The sequence below is a fragment of the Hyaena hyaena genome, unplaced genomic scaffold (assembly GCF_003009895.1).
Source record: "Hyaena hyaena isolate Hyena2069 unplaced genomic scaffold, ASM300989v1 scaffold_1158, whole genome shotgun sequence".
NCBI classification, from domain to species: domain Eukaryota; kingdom Metazoa; phylum Chordata; class Mammalia; order Carnivora; family Hyaenidae; genus Hyaena; species Hyaena hyaena.
Window position 1 is genome coordinate 464,929 of NW_024081790.1, and position 17,864 is coordinate 482,792.

General features: G+C 40.2%; 1 long non-coding RNA gene and 1 other non-coding gene across 2 annotated transcripts in view; both read left to right on the plus strand.

The window, feature by feature from the left end:
• Window positions 1–17,864, plus strand: part of LOC120224320 — a 39,501-nt gene that overhangs the window by 1,294 nt on the left and 20,343 nt on the right. The window contains exon 2 of the long non-coding RNA XR_005526529.1: window positions 4,334–4,483. This is a non-coding gene — a long non-coding RNA (uncharacterized LOC120224320). The remainder of the gene's footprint in view (window positions 1–4,333; window positions 4,484–17,864) is intronic.
• Window positions 12,883–12,989, plus strand: LOC120224324. Its single transcript, XR_005526531.1, has one exon. It is a non-coding gene; the product is annotated as a U6 spliceosomal RNA (small nuclear RNA).

Below are 17,864 nucleotides of genomic sequence, written 5' to 3' on the forward strand. Positions count from 1 at the left end.
GGTCGAAGTGGTTCTGGAAACTTCGGTGGTGGTCGTGGAGGTGGTTTTGGTGGGAATGACAACTTTGGTCGTGGAGGAAACTTCAGTGGGCGTGGTGGCTTTGGAGGCAGTCGAGGTGGTGGTGGATATGGTGGCAGTGGGGATGGCTATAACGGATTTGGAGGTGGTGGAAGCTATAATGATTTTGGCAATTACAACAATCAGTCTTCAAATTTTGGACCCATGAAAGGAGGAAATTTTGGAGGCAGAAGCTCTGGCCCCTATGGTGGTGGAGGCCAATACTTTGCCAAACCACGAAACCAAGGTGGCTATGGTGGTTCCAGCAGCAGCAGTAGCTATGGCAGTGGCAGAAGGTTTTAATTACTGCCAGGAAACAAAGCTTAGCAGGAGAGGAGAGCCAGAGAAGTGACAGGGAAGCTACAGGTTACAACAGATTTGTGAACTCAGCCAAGCACAGTGGTGGCAGGGCCTAGCTGCTACAAAGAAGACATGTTTTAGACAATACTCATGTGTATGGGCAAAAAACTCGAGGACTGTATTTGTGACTAATTGTATAACAGGTTATTTTAGTTTCTGTTCTGTGGAAAGTGTAAAGCATTCCAACAAAGGGTTTTAATGTAGATTTTTTTTTTTTGCACCCATGCTGTTGATTGCTAAATGTAATAGTCTGATCATGACGCTGAATAAATGTGTCTTTTTAAAAAAAAAAGAAATATGTTATGGACTTCAGCCTAATTGCAAATGGGGAGTCATTGAAGGTTTCAAGCAAGAGAGTGCCATAATCAGATTTACATGTCAGTGGATCATCTTGACTAAGGATAAAGCATAGATTGGTGAGAGGCAAGTCTGGTGGCAATGAAACTGGTTAGTAGACTCTTTTAGTCATCTTGGCAAGTGCTGATGATGGTGGCAGTAGAAGTTTGAAAGAGAAGAGGACAAACTCAAAAATATTTGATGGTTTTGTGTAGTTTAGGTTCAGGAAGGAGTCAAGAAGACTTCAAGTTTCTGGCTTGGACAATTAAATGATGGCAATGCCATTAGCAGCCAGGGAACAGCAAAAAAAGGAGTAGTTCAATTTGGAACTCTTGATTTTGACTGCCTGGGAGAACTTCAAGTGGATTGTTGGATATTGTCTGGAACTCAGTAGAAATTAGTTGGAGACACCATGTATGAGCTGACGCACTCCAAATATGTAATTCAACCCATGGGCGTGGATAGACTGGGGAGAAGGTAGAAGAATGAAAAAGAAGGTGTCCTGAGATAGAGGTCTCAGGAACCCTAGTATTTAGGTTAAAAGAGTACAAAGAAGAGGAAACAATGAGCTTTAGAAAATTAGGAAGAAAACCACAAGTGAGAGTTGGTATTAGAGAAACAAAGGGAAGAGAATATATCAAGAACATGTCAATAACATGAGCTGTTACTGAGAGAGGCTGCCAAGTGCCCTTGGGCTTTAGCAGGAGTTCATAGCTGAGCCAGGTTGTAGTGGGTGGAGGAGTGGGGGGTGCAGCTGCAGGGAGAGACCACAAATGCAGAAAATGCCATCAAGAAGTTTCATTTGGAAGGGGTGGGAAGAAAGCTCATGGGACTTGGTGAAGGATGTAAAAGAAAGTGTCGTTTTTGTCATTGTTTTAGCAGTGGGAAAATTATGAGTATGATTTTGGTGCTGATGGGAAGAACCCATCAGGAGTTGGCATCTAAAGTACAAGTAGAGCAGTAAGTAGCCTTCAGCAAGAGGGATGCCCTGTCTAAGAGGGGGGAAGAGGAAACATGGATGTAGATACAGTTACCTTGAATCCCACATGTCTAGAACAGTGCTTGGAACAGAGTAGGTGCTCCAGAAATCTTTCTGGAGTAAGATGGAGTCCTCACACAGCTGCCAGGAGCAGTGGAGCCAACCTCACTTCTAGTGGCAGAGGCACTTGAAGAAGAGGTACAGAGTGCTCAGCTCTGGGATAATAGCATTGAATTTCTGATTTGAGAATATTCTGTTCACCTAAGTTCTCAGGAAAAACAGGGCTGAGTATAGAAGTTGAAAGCGTCTAGGACAAGGTACTATGGCATAAAAATGATTTTGAGCTGAAGGCATTTGAGTTCCTAAATGCCTCACCTGCCTAAAAGCAAAGGAATTGTCGGAAGTCTCCTCCCCAGGAGCACCCCTACTCTTTTCAAACAGATGTTGGTACAAAACTGTCACATCTTCTACCAGTTCTTCTGAGGGCCTGTTCATCTCTCCAAAAAGTTGTCTGTCTTTTCATAAGTGCCCTTTTTCATCCTTCCAAAAAGTCATTTACTCTCCCAGAAGTGACCTTCTGTCCATATTCATCCCCTATTAGATGGCAGATAAGCCCCAAATTCTAACTGCCTTGAATCACAGTTCTTTGTGAACTCTCGTGCTGTATGTGTAAATAAATCTCTTTTTTCTCTTGCTCATCTGCCTTTTGTCAGTTTAATTTGCAAGCATCAAATCATTAACCTTAGAGGGTAGGAGGAGGGGTGCCTGGGTGACTCCGTGGATTAAGCACCCAACTTCGGCTCAGGTCACAATCTCACAGTTGATGGGTTCAAGCCCCACGTTGGGCTCTGTGCTGACAGCTCAGAGCCTAGAACCTGCTTCAGATTCTGTGTCTCCCTCCATCTCTCTGCCCCTCCTCTGCTCGCACACTGTCTCGGTCTCTCAAAAATAAATAAAAATGTAAAAAAAAAAAAGATTTTTTTTTTAAACATTAAAGTAAAAGAGGAAGAAATCTTTTAGTATTAGGAGGTAAGTGAAAGTTTTGTAATTTTTTTTTCCTCCCCTGAGAAACCTAAAAGTGACTCATCACATTATGGTAAAAAATGAACTCTTTGGTTGATTGATCATCCCTTCCTGATGTTATCTGAGGGTGCTGAAGATGCATTTGACTTGCCATGCTAATTATTACATAGTTCCTAAAAACATTAAGGGACAAAAAGAGGAGAAATGGAATAAGAAATATTTTGAGTCCAGGTTTTATCTCTGCCACCTACTAGTGACTTTCCGAAGGAGAAGACTGCACTCCTTTCTCACCAGCACACCCACGCTTCCACCTCTGTGGAGCAGCAGAATGCCAAGGACAGACATGGCTTCAGAGCCCAAGAGAAAATGTAACTTGGTCAGGAGCAGCCACAAGAAACTCAAAGACCTTCATCTTGTCTGACAGGAGATGCTGCTAGACCATAGGCCACCAGTCCCACTGCTGAAACAGAATGTTCAAGAAGTATATCTGAAAAGCAGAGGCCATATGCTCCAAAGAGGAAAGGCTATGCTTCAACCAGCCTACCTCTACGTCAAGAAAGGGCTCTCAGAAGACAGGCAACCTGAGGGATTGACCCGCATTTCTGAGCCAGGACCTCTAGCACACTTTGGAGAGTGGTGGCATAAAATAATTGGATGCAACCTGAAAAGTAAAGTTGTTGAATATATTAAATGACTTCCCTCTGCGTGTCTACAAAAGCACCAGTAGCACATTTTTCAAATCCGCAAGCTCTGAGGAGAACAGGCAGCATATGAAATTTTAAAGAACCTCCCTTACTAAAGGGAAATCAAGCAGGCTTTTATTTTAGCAACTTACTTATAAGTTGCTTAACCTACTCATGGTTGTTTTTTATGTAGTATGAAATATTTGTCAAACTGGATTGGGTTTCTTAAATCTCATTTTTTCCATTTTTCATTCTCAGATCAAAATGGGAAATGTAGAAAGGAAGTAGCTATTTAGAATGCTCAAAGGGGCCCCTGGGTGGCTCAGTTGGTTAATCCTCTAACACTTGATTTCAGCTCGGGTCATGATCTCACAGTTCATGAGTTTGAGCCTGGAATCGGGCATTGTGCTGACAGCATGGAGCCTGCTTGGGATTCTCTGTCTCCCTCTTTCTCTCTGCCCTTCCCACACATGCACGCTTGCTTGCTCTCTCTCAAAAGTAAATAAAACTTAAAAAAAAAATAAAACTAAAAAAAAAAAGAAAAGAAAATAAAACTAGAATGCTCATAGAACTTTGGTAACATCACACTTTTGTAAACTGAGGGACATTCTCCCAAAATATCAATTGTCACACACTTTTGGTGGCTTACAAAAAGGCGTTCCTCTCTCTTTTACCTTCTGGCAAGGTCTGCTTTCTATAATAAAGGCTAAAAATGCCAGATACACTCTCTCCCACCCTATTTGCACATAATGCTGGCCATGTGGCCCAGGTTTAGTCAGTGAGCCTTTCAGCAGCACTCTCTCTGGATGCTTCTAGAAAGATTTTCCATCCTGATGAAAGCAAGATATTCAAGGAGAGCTTTCTTTCCCACCTCTTCCTTCCTGTCATTTCATAGGCTATTGGAGCTATGGAGACCATACTGCAGCCATTAAGCAGTAGAGAAAAGCAAAGATGCTGAGAATGGCAACATATGGGGATGGAAAGAGCCTGGGTCACTGACAGCACTGTTTAGCCCGGTATGACCATCTACCTCTAAACTTCTTAGGTAAGACATTAAAACTTCCTGTTATATCTGCCACTCTTAGTTGGATATTGTTATTCACAGATGAAAGAAAGCATCTTAGCTGATTCAAGAAAAATTTTAAAACAGTTCAGAGGAAACTGTTTTATGCCAAATATTTACTAATTCTCCCTCAGATATTGAGAAGACATTAGTGGGGCCCCTGGGTGGCTCAGTTGGTTAAGCATCTGACTTAGGCTTAGGTCATGATCTCACGGTTTGTGGGTTCGAGCCCCATGTCGGGCTCTGTGCTGACATCCAGCTCAGAGCCTGGATCCTGTTTCAGATTCTGTGTCTTCCTTTCTCTCTGACCCTCCCCTGCTCATGCTGTGTCTCTCTCAGAAATAAATAAAACATTTAAAAAAAAGAGAAGGCATATTTGTGAACATAAGCATATGAGAAAGTCCTTATAATATTGGGTTAAAGGGAGGCTCCCAACATGGAACCCTGAGGGTTGATCTGGTGATGTCTCAGGTTTTGTTGTTCATAATGTCTGAGAAAAGACATACTGCAACAGGGAAAATATATGTTAGGAAAACTTTTTGGCCAAATTTATTGACACAATTATTGTAAAACCATTCAAAAATAAGTGGTTTAAATTTTAAGAGCAAAGACTGACTGCTAATTTTATTTCAAGATTTTTCTTAAGGATTTAATTCAAATGTGTCATTTATCCTGTTTGTACTGAGAATTTTAAATTGTCCTATTTGAAATGCCACTTAAATTATCAAGATTGAAAATAGAATTCATAAACAAAGCAGCTTTCAAATTGTTTCTGTAATGCCTTAGAAAACCCAGATATCTGACCTTGTATTTTACTTAGTAAAACAGAAAAGGCCATTTGCTCATATAATATTGTCATTCACAGATAATTACATTATGAAAACTTTAGATTTACATAATTTATATGGAACCCACATATTCTATTTATAGATTTGGAAAATGTTATACTTAGCAATTGCTCTCCATTTTACCTTTCCATTTATTTGCTGTGGTAAGACATACAATTTTCCCAAACTGTATTAGATCAAGTTGAAAAAATGAAATTAATATGAAAATATTTATTCAAAGATGTTAGTGTCCAAGCTGTCCATCTTTTCCATCTGTCATTCATCTGGACATAAAAGAGTTTATTAAATGGAATTGAATATACCATGTGTACCACACCAGTGGTTCTCAACCAGGAAGATTGTGTCCCCTAAGGAACATTTCACAAAGTCAGGAGACACTTTTGATTGTCAGTAGTGTTGAGAAACTCTGCTCTAGAACAAGCACCTCGATGTTTAAAATATAGTACAGGGGCGCCTGGCTGGCTTAGTCGGTAGAGCATGTGACTCTTGATCTTAGGGTCCTGAGTTCAAGCCCCACGTTGAGGGTAGACTTTACTTTAAATAAATAAAAGTAAAAATTTAAAAACCAAATAAAATATAACACAAACTGGTTCTTAATAATTCCTGCAGAGGAAAGAATACATTATTATCATTTTAAAGTCATCTCAAGAGATTCTCAGGGGAAGCCTTGATTCTTATAAACTGCAAAATATTAGGGTGAAGCTTGTATGCATTTTTTCTTTTGGGGGGGTATTTTGTGTGTGTGTTTTAAATTTTTTTACTGTTTATTTTATTTCTTTTTAATTTTTTTAATGTTTTATTTATTTCTGAGAGAGAGAGAGAGAGAGAGAGGCAGTGTGCGCAGGGGAGGGTCAGAGAGAGAGGGAGACACAGAATCTGAAGCAGCCTCCAGGCTCTGAGCTAGCTATCAGCACAGAGCCTGACACAGGGCTTGAACGCATGAACCATGAGATCATGACCTGAGCTGAAGTCGGATGCTTAACCGACTGAGCCACCCAGGCGCTCCTGTTTATTTTATTTTTGAGAGAAAGATGGAGACAGAGAGTGAACAGGGGAGGGGGAGAAAGAGAGGGGGACACAGAATCCAAACCAGGCTCCAGGCTCCTAGCTGTCAGCCCAGAGCCCGATGCAGGGCTCAAACTCACGAACCATGAAATCATGACCTGAGCTGAAGTCAGACACTTAACCAACTGAGCCACCCAGGTGTGTGTGTGTTTTTTTAAGTAGTCCAGCGTGGGGCTCGAACTCACAACCCTAAGATCAAGACCCAGATGCTTCACTGATTGAGCCAGCCAGGCACTCATGTATCATTTGTTTTGTATGAGAAATTCCTTCTTTTTGTGTTATAATACCTTCTTTCATGTAAAGATAGACCTTAGACGGAGCCTTCCTTCTTGGAACTCCATCTTTAAAACATAATTGTTGGGGCTCTTTGGTGGCTCAGTCAGTTAAGCATCTGACTTCCACTCAGGTCATGATCTTGTGGTTCAAGAGTTCGAGTACCGCATCAGGCTCTGTGCTGAGCCCTCAGAGCCTGGAGCCTACTTCCCATTCTGTGTCTCCTCTTCTCTCTGCCCCTCCCTAACTTGCACTCTGCCTCTTACTCTCTCAAAAATAAACATTAAAAAGACTTTTAAATATTAAAATAAAATAAATAAAAATTATTGTTAGAGCACCTGGATGGCTCAGACAATCAAGCATCCTACTCTTGATTTGGCTCAGGTCATGATCCCAGAGTCGTGAGATCAAGCCCTGAGAGTCAGGCTCTGCACTGGGCATGGAGCCTGCTTAAGATTCTTTCTCTCTGTCTCTGTCTCTGTCTCTCTCAAAAAAAAGTGTTTCTCTAATCTGTCTGGAGATGAACCTGAAGTTTACTAACATTGCAAAGTGTTCTCCTAAGGCATGAAACTATAGATGTGAGTTTAGCATAAATTATATAGCAAAAGGAAAATCAATTAAAAACTTTCTTTGTGCCTCAGTATTTCCCTGTCCATAGAAAAGAAACCTACCTTGCTTGTACAGATAATGTAAAAGCATTTTACTTAGAAAGAAAGTCACCATTCAAATCTAAGATCTGATATGATAGAGAAGGTCAAGAACACCTAGTTCATGTTAACATTCCTGGTGTTTATAATTTAAATGTCTTTTCTTTTTAATCAAGAGCTGTCATACATTTCTCATGTCTTTGAAAGTTTAATCTGGAACACAGAGAAGGAAACTTGTTTTCTTTTTAAAGATCTTTAGGGAAAGATTTTCCGCAGCCTACCAAGTTGTTCTAATATCTAACCTGTATAAGATATAACATATTACAATGTAGATTGATATAACTAGTTTGGAAAGCAATTTAGCAATATTTATCAACTAACCTCAGAAATGTATGTGTCCTTTGAGACAGTAATTCCTTCTGAGAATTTATTGTGAAGTAGTTATCCTAAATGTACACTAGACTTTCTACAAAGAGATGTTCCTAAAAGTGTGATTTACCCCAATGAAAAGCTAGAAACTAACTGTACCACAACCAAAATAGTAGAATGGGTGGATTAAATTGACTAACTTTGGAGCACCTGGGTGGCTTAGTCGGTTAAGCGTCCAACTTTCGCTTAGGTCATGATCTCGCGGTTCGTCGGTTCGAGCCCCGCATCGGGCTATGTGCTGACTACCAGCTCAGAGCCTGGAGCCTATTTCAGAGTCTGTGTCTCCCTCTCTCTCTGACCCTCCCCTGTTCATGCTGTCTCTCTCTCTCTCTCTCTCCTAGAAATAAATAAAAAAATATTTAAAAAAATAAATTGACTAACTTTATGTCAGCCTTATGTCCACATAAAGATTTAAAAATCGGGGTGCTTGGCTGGCTCAGTCAGAAGAACATGTGACTCAATCTCAGGTCATGCATTTGAGCCTCATGTTGGGTATAGAAATTACTAAAAAAATAAGTAAACTTAAAAATTATTTTATAGAACACATGTGATAACATGGGGAAATTTTTTTTTCATTAAAAAATAAAACAGGAGGGGCACCTGGGTGGCTTACTCGGTTAAGCGTCCGACTTTCACTTGGGTCATGATCTCGCGGTTCGTGGGTTCGAGCCCCGCGTCAGGCTCTGTGCTGACTGCCAGCTCAGAGCCTGGAGCCTGTTTCAGTCTGTGACTCCCTCTCTCTCTGACCCTCCCCTGCTCACGCTGTCTCTCTCTCTCTCCTAGAAATAAATAAAAAAAATAAATAAATAAAATAAAATAAAATAAAACAGGATATGAAACATTGTTCACTGCATGATTATAATAGCATAAGAAGAAAAATCATTTGAGCCCATCCAGGGACAAGGAAGGAAGGAAGGAAAGGAAGGAAAGGAAGGAAGGAAAGGAAGGAAGGAATCAAGCAAAATCCTGTAAACTCAGAATCAAAGCTGTTAACCCAGAAATTCCACTTCTAAGAGATTATCCTAAGGGAATGTTTGGTATAAAGAAATTAATCACTAAGCATTCTTGCTTTCTAGTATACTTTCTAGTATAAACAACCTTAATGATTTTTTAGTAAAGAAGTGGAAACAACTCAAATGTCATGTCTTTGTGGATACCCTGTACATTCACTATTAAATTTTATTTTCTCCTATGAATCTAATGTCAGTTTGATTCTTAATCCAGCTTGAGGGTCTTGAACGACAGAGGAAATTCTTCCTCCCCAATAGTTGGCACATTTTGCAGGATACTTTCTACTCGCTTGACACCTGTTGCCCTGACACTGCTGTAGTTGAGAGATCCTTAGGATATCTGACATTCAGCCGGCAGTAGGTGAAATTTCTTACTATGTCATTCTCCCAGAATCTGTATGTGTGGAGGCACATGGAGTCAGAGTGGTAAGAGGTCTTTTTCTCTCCTTCTTAATTTATTTTTATTTTTTTAAATTTTTAATGTTTTATATATTTTTGAGAGAGAGAAAGAGAGAGACAGCATGAGCAGGGGAGGGTCACAGAGAGAGGGAGACACAGAATCTGAAGACAGGCTCCAGGCTCTGAGCTGTCAGCACAGAGCCCGACGCGGGGCTCGAGCCCACCAACTGTGAGATCATGACCTGAGCTGAAGTCGGACGCTTAACTGACTGAGCCACCCAGGCGCCCCTCTCCTTCTTTATTTAGATTAGTAGGAGAAAATCCATATGGAACTAGTTTCTTGGGCTAGGTTACTCTTTGGTTCAATTTCCTTGAGTACTCTTTGGTTCCTGATCCATTTCCTCCCAGAGATGGTCTTTGCTTTCTTTTGTCTGTGTCTTTGGTGTCCTTTAATGCACACATGAAATAAAGGCTGTTGCTCAGAGACATCTTGGAAGCCAAAGTTGCATAATTGGTGGACACAGGTCGAGCACTTAAAAGATGTTAGAGTGCTCACTACCTCAAGAAGACTCCCATGTTAGGAAAAGTTGGTCACAGAATGGGTTAGATTGACACTAGGTTATCCCTGAATCTCAAGAAAACTTCCATGCAATGAGATATACTGTAAAACAACACAAAATCCCCATACATCCCTCCTAGGTATTAGAGTGACTGTTGCTCCAAGAGACCCAAGGCCTAGCTAAGGCTGTTAATGTGCACCTAAGAGATTTGTCCTTTCATCTTGTTCTGTGTTCTAAGAATGTAGCTGGTATGCAAGGATCCAAGAGCACCTGGCTTCAGGGGTCCCAAACAAGATCCAAAGGCACAGAGATGAGTGCTGGTGGAATAAGAAAGGAATGTACTTTAGTAGGACACCACCCAGAAGACAGCAGACTAGCATCTCAGAGAGTATCTGCAAAGTGCTACAAATACTTCCAGGTTTATATATGGAAAATGTGAGGCAAAGGTGGATGAGTACCTGCAGGTGGGCAGTGAAGGTCGAATCTATCACTGTCTTGGAGTCAGTCATGGGCGGAGTCTTGCTGGGGTGGGGGCTTACCTTATTGCTAGAGGGGCTAGTTTTGGTTCCCATCAGGGGATGCTTTGCCCACAGGATCTTCTGTCTGAGTTAAGAAATAAGCTGGAAAGAACTTAATCAATTAACAAGTTTGAGGTCAAAATGGAGATAGTTGAACTCCTCTTTTAAGAGCTTGGCTTTGTGACCAGTGAGAATATTCTTGGTCTGAACCATTCAAAGGGTGCAGTTTTCAGAGTTCTCCAGGGGATCAGTCAAGTAGAGTGGGGATCCGAGTCTTTCTCCCTTCTCCCCGCAGGCTGTGGTAAGTTTGTCATGAGAGATTCCAGAAAAGAAAAACCTTTGTCATCTCAACCTTAGTTGCTTGTCAGTGTTGGAAAGTTCCATTCTAGTAGCATCTGTGTCACAGGTGAGGGAGTCTTTGACTAAAGGCATCTCACCATTTTGTAAGGACCAGAGACACCATTTTCCCTACACCAGCCTCACCACCTATACAAAGGCCTTTGCTTTCTTAGACTAATATTGGGAGTAAACTTTTGAATCATGGGGGCCGTGTCATCTATGCCCTCCTTGGATGCCTTGAATCACTGGTTAAACCATTAACCATTTTGGCTTATTGGATTGAGTCACTGTTAATAGATCCTGCTCATCAATGGCTGGAAGATGGATACTTTAAATTGGCTATATTAAAAATAATCTTTATCTAGAACTCTCAACTGTCTTACTAGTATAGTGGCTAGCCTTAGGGACTCTCTTGATAAGATGAAATAACAAAAATCAGACTTAAGACTTAAAACTGAGGGGACCCGGTGACTCAGTCAGTTAAGCATACAACTCTTGGGGCGCCTGGGTGGCTCAGTCGGTTAAGCATCCGACTTCAGCTCAGGTCATGATCTCATGGGTCGTGGGTTCGAGCCCCACATCGGGCCCTGTGCTTACTAGCTCAGAGCCTGGAGCCTGTTTCAGATTCTGTATCTCCTTCTCTGAACCTCCCCTGCTCATGCTATCTCTCTCTCTCTCTCTCTCAGAAATAAATAAAACATTAAATTTCTTTTTAAAGTATCCAACTCTTGGTTTTGGCTCAGTTCATGGTTTGAGGCCCTCATGGTGCTCTGAGCTGACAGCCAGGAGCCTGCTTGGGATTCTCTCCTCCTCTCTCTGCACCCCCCCCCCCCACTCATGTTCTCTCTCTCTCTCTCTCTCTCAAAAATAAATATTTGGGGAAAAAAATCCAACTTCATCTGCCTGCTGTAACTTCTCTTTCCCTACAAGTTTACAGGGAGCACCCAGTCTAATCTGCAGGTTCAAAGTATGCACGTTGCTCATGTCAGTGCTAAAAGCCAGGAAAAGAGTTGAACAGAAACACCCGAGACTGGCAATAAGGCTTCCTTTGCTCCTACCTTCCAGGGCTCTGTAATCAGGCTCTGCCAGCTTCAGGCATTCCTACACAATGTCCTTTGCAGGTGTGTCCTAGACCCCCCACCACAGAAGAATTTGTGTCCCTGGACAGCAGCAGAGCATTTACATCATAAAGTCATTTTACCTCTACTTTCAGAAGATCCTACCAAATTTAGAGGGGAATTAGAAAGATTAAGACTATTCACAACCCCCCACACCTTCACAGAGGAAAGGGGACCAATATTCTTTGTAGGTCCTACAAATGATCTGCAAAAAGCCAATATTCAGGGGATAATAGAAGCCAAGTTTGAATTGTGTACCCAGAAAAAAAGGGTTTTGTTAAAATGCTCTTTCCAAACTTGACAAAAGCATCAGTCTTTTGATTCCTATTTTAAAAATCTCTCTGATACGAGGGCACCTGAGTGCCTCAGTTAGTTAAGGATCCAACTCCTGGTTTTGGCTCAGGTCATGATCTTTTGGTTTTGTGGGTTTGATCCCCGCGTCAGGCTCTGCACTATCAGCCTGCTTGGGATTCTCTCTCTCTCTCTCTCTCTGCCCTTCCCCGACTTGCACTGTCTCTGTCTCTCAAAATAAATAAATAAACTGTAAAAAAATTTTTAAGGGTGCCTGAGTGGTTCAGTCCATTGAGCACCCAACTTTGGTTCAGGTCATGATCTCACAGTTCGTGGGTTCAAGCATCGCATCGGGCTCTCTGCTGTCAATGCAGAGACTGCTTCGGATCCTGTGTCTCTCTCACGCTACTCCTGCTCCAGCCTCTCTCTGTCTCTCAAAAAGAAATAAACATTTAAAAAATTAATTAAGTAAAAAAAAATTAATTAAGTAATTAATTAAATAAAAATAATTTTTTAATCTCCCTGATATTAAAAAGCAAATTTACTTAAAAAGGTAGGCCAGTCCTTTGATATTCAGGATATAATCTAGTTCTTTGGACAATTAGAAATAACTGTCTTACAAATTTCTACAAAACCAGAAATGCAACTCTAGAAACCAATCAAAACACACCCATCTTTACCATTCCCTAAACCTCACCTATTCCTCTCAATATGTTTGTAAATACTATAAAAAGTCAGGATATTGGAACAAAATTGTCCTGTACTTAAGAGAAAAAAGGACATTTAAAAATAACAATTATCCTGAAATTCTAAGAGAAAAAGTTTTTTAGATTCTCTGTCCCCTGAAATCAAAATAAATCTTATGTCTTTGAAATGTAAAGAGAGTGCTTACTTCCGCAGCACTCGTACTAAAATTGTAACGATACAGAGAAGATTAGCATGTCCCCTGCGCAAAGATGACATGTAAATTCATGAAGCATTCCAGATTTTTTTTAATTAAAAATAAAAAAAATAATAGGGGCACCTGGATGGCTCAGTCAGTTAAGCTTCTGACTTCAGCTCAGATCATGACCTCATGGTTCATGAATTCGAGCCCCACATCAGCCTGCTTCGGATTCTCTGTCCCCCTCTCTCATGGCTCCTCCCCCCCCAAATGAGCATTTTTTAAGAACAAATAAAATAAAATGTAAACAGTGCCTACCATCACTCAAGAATGGGGAAAAAAGGGAGGTGTGGGACTGTGGGACTGGGGAAGGAGAGGCCTTTTTAAAATGCAAATTGCTGAAAGCCCTGGGCTCTTAAGCCCAGACTCTAGCAGCTCTGATAACAGGCAGATATGTTCCAAGTCTCAACCTTGGAGAAAACTTGGATACTCTGCCTTTGTGATGTAAATGTTAAACTCTCATCCTTTCTAGAATGTAAGTCATTCTTTGAAATGCAAATTTTAGGGAGAAAATTTTCCTCAGGAAAAAAAAAATGAAGGCATTTGAAAATTGAGCCACTAATGAGCACCAGGTGTCATATGGAAACCAACTTGACAATAAACTATCCGTAAAAAGAAAAAAAAAAAAAGAAAAAAGAAAATTGAGCCACTAATGTTCTCTCCACAAATGTTAGTAAAAGCAAGCTATAAAATTTTTTATTGCATCTTGTCTGTGTATGTGTGTCCATATATGTTGTAAATGTCAGGTATTTTCGCTACCTCTGGCTAGTATTGCCAAAATTAACTTGTAAAAAAGCTCTATGTGGTTGGTTTGAAGGTAAGTGCTTGTAAGATTGGGCATCTAAAACTCAGAAAGACAGAAACTAACCCAAAAGTTTTTCAAGTTCACATGATCTGGGAAAATATTCAATATTAAAATGAATTTAAGGCTATTGGTTAAATTAAAATACACGTTTTTAGAGTTACCAGCATTACATTTAAAACTTTTAGTCTGCCTATGTTCACTGAAAGTCAATAAATTCATTATCTCTCTTGCAAAATTTGTCCAAAAAATATCCACAGTCATGGTTGACTTTGTCTAATGCCTCATAAAGTTTTGTGACTAATCTAAACATAATTGTTAGAAACAAGTAAATTAAGTAGATGTAAATAAAATAAAAAGGTAAGTAAACTTTTAAGGTATTTCAAAATATTTGGTAACATGAAACTTTAAAATTTTGCTAAGTTAAATAACGAGTTAGGTTAAATTTATTGAATACCTAAATCATTTCCAAATACGATAAAATAATAAAACATGAGGTATGAAACAGAAGTTTATCTATTTTTGTCTTATCACAGAGAAACTAAAGATAAATATGGGTCTGCTAGTAAACTTGATTTGTGCTTTGTTGAGATACTGTACTGTGAAAGAAGCACAAGTATAAAATTAGTAAATATATTCAGAAGTTTGCTAATGTAAAGAATAATCATATAACTGATGGTTCACAATTGCTTACTACTTCGTTTTCACTAGAAACTAAGGTTTCTAAAAGCTCTGAATTCTAATAAATGTAAATAAGACTACTGCAGATAATCAGGGAAACAACTCTGTATACAGGAAAACAAGATACGTGTTTTTGTTTTTTGTTTTTTTTTAATTTTTTTTAAACATTTTATTTATTTCTGAGGAGGGGGGCACCATGAGCAGGGGAGGGTCAGATTGAGAGGGAGATACAGAATGTGAAGCAGGTTCCAGGCTCTGAGCTAGTTGTCAGCACAGAGCCTGACCCGGGGCTAGAACCCACAAACCATGAGATCATGACCTGAGCCAAAGTCGGACACTTAACCGACTGAGCCGCCCAGGTGCTCCAAGATATGTGTTTTTGGTAAAAAGTAGCATAAGAAATAGAAATATACTTTTGTTGAGGGAAAGAAAATAATGCTGTCCTAAAATGGGGCCAGTTATTGAAACAGAGGACAAAATGTGAATGTAAAAAACATTTAAAAAGATTTATAGATAAAGAATCTTTTGAAAGGAATTTTATCTGTGGTCAGTACTGACTAAGATTAAGATAAATTAAAGTAAGTAAATGAACTTTAATATTGAAAATTAAAATCATGTTTTCTCTTTGTTAAAAGGACTAAGTTTTCTTGAACTATTCATCTTTTTTTTTTTTTTTATGTTTATTTATTTTTGAGAGAGAGACAGAGCACAAGCCAGGGAGGGGCAGACAAGAGAGGGAGCCACAGAATCCAAGGCAGGCTCCAGGCTCTGAGCTGTCAGCATGGAGCCCAACTCAGGGCTTGAACTCACAAACCATGAGATCATGACCTTAGCGGAAGTCAGACACCCAACCGACTGAGCCACCCAGGCTCCCCTATTTGTCTGCTCATAGTAAGAAATTGTAAACAAAACTTTTTCTTTATCTTTAAAATTATCTGCCTAAAAAAAAAAAAAGCAAGGATTCTGTTTTGTCAGAATAATTTCCTATTTTTATCAGACCTGTGATTACTTAAAAAAAGAAAAAATTGATTCTTAATATTAAAAAAGCTGAATTTTGCTCACTACTCTGTAACCTTCTGTATTTGCCTTTAATATCTTTTATTGTCACTTTGGTTAAATGGATAAATATTGTTTCATAATATCTTATGATTCTTTTTAATCACATTTTCAAACCTTTTAATAGTTTTTTGACATACTTCCCAAAATCACAGTCTAAAATGAAGTCTTTTGACCACAGTCTCACTGACATGTTCCAGAGAGTTCCTGGAACATTCCAAAGATTGTATGAGACATTAAACTAATTAGGCTTAATTAGTATATTAAATTACATGAGAGACCTTATCAAATAAGTGATACTAAATCCTCTTAGATTATATTTGTGTAGATATGATATTAGGATAATTCTAAAAACTGTATGAAACCTCTAGAAATCTGAGGTCCTGGTATATTATTAACTTGAAATGTTGTGTATCACAGACAACCAAATTTTCTTCCTTAATTTTAGTGTTTATATTTTTTTAAGAGAGCAAGAGAGAGCAAGCAGGGCAGGGGCAGAGAGAGAGGGAGACAGAATCCCAAGCATGCTCTGCTCTGTCAGTGTAAAACCTGATTCAGGGCTCTATCTCACAAACCATGAGATCATGACGTGACCTGCGCCATGATCAAGAGTCAGATGCTTAACTACCTGAGCCACCTAAGTGCCCCCATAACCAAACTTTCTTGTCAATTACATTGTAATTAACTCTAATCACGTCTCTGACCATGGCTATTTTTAAGTGTGGTCATTTACAGTTACTGTTTTACTCTGATGATGTTGCAAATGTGTTTCACATTCAATGATATTCATAGAAAACCTCAGAGTATAATGCCGGCAGCCGCACCGGCCTCTCTGGATGACAGTCACCGCAAGGAAACTGGTATCTCCTTCTGCTACTACTGGCTCGTATTGTAAATGAGGCTGCTGGTATTGACCAGGCCTCACAATATTCCAGATCAGACCGATATTCCCCACACACATTGCTCATAAAGGAAAGGCATGTCCTCGCCTTTCCAAAGATGATTGTCAAAAGGCTATTGCTAAGGGTCTTGCAGATCCAAAACTTACATAATAAAGGGGGCTTAAGTCTGGCCCTGAGGCAAAGAGCCCAATTTAGAGTTAAGGGCAGATATCTACCCCCACCCATTTGTTTCTGCCTGGAGCATTTTCTGGCCTTGTATATGCTGATTACTCCCTGTGAAGGAACCTATTGAGGAATCTCCTGAAAGACCTGTTTGACCCCAGCTCACAGAGAAGTAACTTCACCGTCTTATGCTAAAAACATTGTCTGGTATGCTAAAGATGCCTTCCTTCCCCATAAGATAAGCATCTAAATCCCCCTACCTCAATTGCTATTGATAAAAGTTATGCATGAGTCTTCTACAAAACTATGTTCTGGGAAACTCTTACATATCAAAGAAGTTTGTTGTCAGAAATCATTGTCTAAAGCAAATGCCACTTCTGTGCTGTGCCATCTCCAAAACAGTTAAAATAAAGTTGAGCCCCAGTCAGAGCAGAGATGCCTGCCTGGTGATCAGAAAGAATCTCGGGGCTCTCTCACTCCCTCTCATCGACACCGTCCATCCTTCAGGGACCCCTGGACGTGCTGGAGCCGGCCTCCAGCAGCATAAGTTTCTGATAACCTTAAGACCCTAAACTAAGCTAAGAATTTCGAAAACTAGAAGGAAAACTGGATTTAAGCATAATGAAAATTAATAACATGAGACTGAATGAATGAGGAGGTAATTGTAATTTTTCCAACTTTCTGGGGTACCTGGGGGGCTCAGTTAAGCATCTGACTTCGCCTCAGGTCATGATCTCACAGTTTGTAGGTTCGAGCCCTGCTTCGGGCTCTGTGCTGACGGCTCAGAGCCTGGAGCCTGTTTCGGATTCTGTGTCTCCCTCTCTCTCTGACCCTCCCCTGCTCACACTCTCTCTCTCTCTCAGAAATAAATAAAAAACATTAAAAATTTTTAAAAATAATAAAAATAATTGTTTTTCCACATTAATATTTTTTTTCCTCATAGGGTGAGAAACTGATTGGATGGCACTTGATCTCAGCTCAGGTTATGATCTCACGGTTTGTGGGACTGAGCCCTGAATCCGGCTCTGCACTCACAGCACAGGGCCTGACTGGAATTCTCTCTCTCCCTCCCCCACTTGTGTGCACACTCTCTCTCAAAATAAATAAACTTAAAAATATTTTTTCTCGGGGCGCCTGGGTGGCTTAGTCGGTTAAGCGTCCGACTTTCACTTGGGTCATGATCTCGCGGTTCGTGGGTTCGAGCCCCGCGTCGGGCTCTGTGCTGACTGCCAGCTCAGAGCCTGGAGCCTCTTTCAGTCTGTGACTCCCTCTCTCTCTGACCCTCCCCTGCTCACGCTGTCTCTCTCTCTCCTAGAAATA